The sequence below is a fragment of the Molossus molossus genome, unplaced genomic scaffold (genome assembly GCF_014108415.1).
Source record: "Molossus molossus isolate mMolMol1 unplaced genomic scaffold, mMolMol1.p scaffold_m16_p_2, whole genome shotgun sequence".
Classification (NCBI taxonomy): domain Eukaryota; kingdom Metazoa; phylum Chordata; class Mammalia; order Chiroptera; family Molossidae; genus Molossus; species Molossus molossus.
Genome location: NW_023425355.1, coordinates 117491470 through 117495689, shown reverse-complemented (window position 1 = coordinate 117495689; position 4220 = coordinate 117491470). Strand labels below are relative to the sequence as shown.

The 4220-nt window shown below is 36.1% G+C and overlaps 1 pseudogene; it reads left to right on the top strand.

The window, feature by feature from the left end:
* The first annotated feature begins 1765 nt into the window (after nt 1-1765).
* LOC118635471 lies at nt 1766-2498 on the top strand (annotated as a pseudogene).
* The last annotated feature ends 1722 nt before the right edge of the window (nt 2499-4220 follow it).

Genomic DNA, 4220 nt, shown 5'->3' with positions numbered 1-4220 from the left:
TGGTTATATACTTTTTCCTATTTCTTCTAATTACAGCAATCTTTTTAACATTTCTTTCAGTGCTACTTTTGTGTTAATGTATTCTCTTAGCTTTCTTTTTTGTCTGGGAAGCTCTTTATTTGACCTTCTATTTTGAATGATAGCCTTGCTGTGTAGAGTAGTCTTGGATTCAGGTCCTTGTTTTTCATGACCTTGATTACCTCATGCCATTCCGTTCTGGCCTGTAGTGTTTCTTTTGAGAAGTCAGCTAAGAGCCTTATGGGGGTTCCTTTGTAGGTAACCTGTTGCTTATCTCTTGCTGCCTTTAGGATTCTCTCTTTGTTTTTAATTTTTGGAAATTTAATTACTATATGTCTTGGTGTGGGCCTGTTTGGGTTCTTCTTACTTGGGGCTCTCTGTGCTTTTTGAACTTGAATGCCTTCTTTCTTCACCAAATTAGGGACATTTTCTGTCACTATTGCTTTGAATATATTCTCTAATCCTTGCTCATTTTCTTCTTCTTTGGGGACTCCTATGATGCAAATATTATTACGTTTCCAGTTGTCCCACAGTTCTGTTAAGCTTTCTTCCCGTTTTTTAATTGTTTTTTTTTTTTTTTTTCCTTTTGGTTTTCTGATTGGTTGATTTTTTCTATCCTGTCTTCTAATTCACTGCTCCAGTCCCTCAGCTTCCTATACTCTACTGTTTAGTCTTTCCAATGTGTTCTTTATTTCTGCTGTTATTCTTCATTTCTTCTTAGTGGTTTTTCATTTCCAATTGGTTGATTTTCAATGTTTCTCTGTCTTTACTCATGGTGTTGATATCTTTACTCGTGCTGTTGAGCTTCCTCAAGATCATGGCTCTGAATTCTACCTCTGATAACTTGCTTAACTGCATTTCATTCATCTTATCTTTGGTAGAGGTCTCTTGTTCTTTCATTTGGGATTTATTTTTTGTTTCACCATTTTGGCTATCAGTGGGTTTTGGAGGCTGCCAATTTTTTTCTGTGGATGTTGGTGTTCTGATATTTGTGGCTCCCTCTACTAGGTTTGGATGAGCGTGGGAGGACCCACATTAAACATCACTGTCAAGTCTTAGTTTCTTGGGTAGATTTACAAGCCCAGGAATGGTTCGGTTATCCTTAGATTTTTGCCTGAAGGCTATTAGTCACAGTAACTTGAAGAGCCTTTGGTTCACAGTTGAATCTATATAAACTTTTTAAAAGAGAAAATTAAACTCTATGATTTAGCAATAAATCCATAAGTAATAAAATTATAAAGGAGAGTGATGATTACCTAAAGCCAGACTAATGATTACCCCTGTAGGAAAGAGGGTCAGATTATGATCAAGAAGGGATGCACCAAGTGAGGGATACAAGAGGAGTGGCAGTGCTCTGTTTCTTAATCCTACTGGTGCTTATATGGGTATTCACTTTAAAATTATTAGTTAAATTACACATGATGTTATAATCACTTCTAGCTATTCATGTTTCATAATTTTAAAAATGATTTTAAAACACAGTGATCAAATTTGTACCTATCTATATTTTTATTAGTCGCTGTAAAACATCTAGTCAATGGAAGATTCAGAGAAGTGATTATACAATTCAATTGTCAGGGCCTGTTTGTTCTAGACCAACAGTGTCCAATGGAAATTTCAGTGACACGTTTTTGGAGACAAGAGAAAAGAAAGCGCAAGAAGCCCAGGAGACTCGTTCATCGCCCTGCCATGCCTTTCTGCTGCAGGCTTCCTGGTCCTCCAACTCTTTCCAACAGCCTGTTAAAGTATGGTGAATTACTGTGAAGTTCTAGGTATGCAGAGTCATGCCTTCAGTGGAGGATATTAAAGGGTGAACCGGAAACTGACATTGAAGTGACATCCAGGTAAAAATCCTGAGAATAATCAAGTAGCAGAGAGGAAATTCAAACAAGAAGTTAAGGTGTGTGAGGTGCTCTCAGATGCTAAAAAATGAGACATCTGTGACAAATATGGCAAAGAAGAATTAAATGGTGGTGGTGGAGGTGTAGTCATTTTGACAACCTATTTGAGTTCGGCTTTACATTCCTGAACCCAAATAATGTGTTCAGGGAATTTTTTGGTGGAAACAACCTGTTTTCATTTGACTTCTTTGAACACCCATTTCACAACTTCTTTGAAAGTCAGCGGGGACCTGTGGGAGCAGCAGCCAGGGCCTAGGGTCATTCTTCTCTGCCCTCTGTGATTTACATCTTTGGTAGGAGGGTTTTCTTCTTTTGATACAGGATTTACTTCATTTAGGTCATTAAATGGGGCTTTATTTCATTGTCTTCCACTGAAACTGGTGGTAGTGGGATGGGGATATTCAAATCCATATTGACTTTTACCAAACTAGTTAATGGCAGAAAAATTACTACAAAGAGAATTAGTGAGAAAGGTCAAGAAAGAGTAAACATTGAAGAAAACAGCTAAAGTCCTTAATGATAAATGGTAAAGAATAGCTGCTATGCTTACATGACAAGCAATTCAATGCACACATGTAGCAGAAATGTTAACTGTAACAAGTATCATTTGAAGATTCATAGAAACATTTTTCTGAAGATTTCAAATGAACTCAACTTGTATAACTGTACCTAATCTAAAGTATTTATACACAGCTCATCAAAGCTCTGTTCGTCTTAAACTTTTGAGTTTATTGTTGGGACCACATGATAGGACCTCTTTTATTACCACCATGAGACTTTAGATGGGGCACTTGGTTTTCCTAATCCTCAATATATTCATCTATAAAATGGGGGATGGGAAGAAATACTTCTTAATTTGGATGGGAGTATTGTATTAAATTAATGAATGCAGACCAAACTATCACAGACCCTGATAGTAGTTGATATTCAAGAAATGTTGGTTTCCTTCCAAGACTTATGTGGTTATCTTGAAATTGTGTGACCTCTAAATAAGGACTGGATGAGAGAATTCAGATGATTTAGTAGAATCTGCCCTGCATTTCTAACAGCAATTCCAAGGACCTATCTGCAGGGCAGCAGCACCATCACTGATGCATTTTAGCAGAGTTTTTGTCATAACTCAAACTCCAGAGAAACATTGATGCCCAAGTTTCCAAGAAGAAACGCATATCCAGACACCAGCTCAGCCTTTATAAATATAGAAAAAGACAACCTACCCACATCTAATTTTATTTTCTTCTTTCTTAGACTCAAGTTTATACATTTTATCTTTAGGGAAAAGGATTCATTATTTATTTCTTCCATCAGTAAATAATTCTTCAGTTTTTCCCTTTTGGTATGAATGTTATATGTTAGATTATAATATTATATGTTATTGAAACTTAATTTATATTGGCTCTCAACTTTTTTTTTTTTAAGAAATGAAATTTTCATTTACAACTGATATGGACTGACTGTGTCCCTCCCAACATTTCTATGTTGAAGTCCTGTCTCCCAGTACCTCAGAATTTTACTGTTTTTGGAAATAGGGTCTTTAAAGGGGAATTAAGTTAAAATGAGGTGATGAGGGTTGGCCCTAATTCAATATGATTGATGTCTTTATAAGAAGAGGACATTAGAATACAGACACACACAGAGGAAATACCTTGTGAAGACAAAGGAAAAGATGGCCATCTACAGACCATGGAGACAGACTTCAGAATGAAACCAAACCTGCTGAAATTTTGATCTTGGACTTCTAACCTCCAGAACTGTGAGACAATAAATTTCTGTTGTTTAAACCACCCAATCTGCTTCTTTATTATGGGAGCACTAGCAGACTAATATAACAACTCTTTGTCCCATGAAGATTATATATAGGTAGGTACATAGATAGATAGATAGATAGATAGATAGATAGATAGATGATAAATAGATAGATAGATAGATAGATAGATAGATAGATAGATAGCTATAGCCATAGTTATAGATACAGATATGTATTTTCAGGCCAGATATTTTTATCAGCTACCCTGACTCAATTGCTGAAGTTTATATTAAAATGTTCTGGTAGTGGAAATTGATTGCACATTTCTATGTGAGCCAATAATGTGAGGCAAGGGTAGCACAATATGTTTGTAATTGTGTCATAAACATGTTATCTCCACAATAACAGGAAGGCAAGATCTAGCTCCATACTTGACCAGTCAGACCATACCTAGAACATCTTTCTCAAGGCTGCGGACCCCATTTAAAAAGATAGGTAAAACTCATGCATTATGCAGATACTGTGTCGAGTACTGTACTATGTGCATTGTGTAC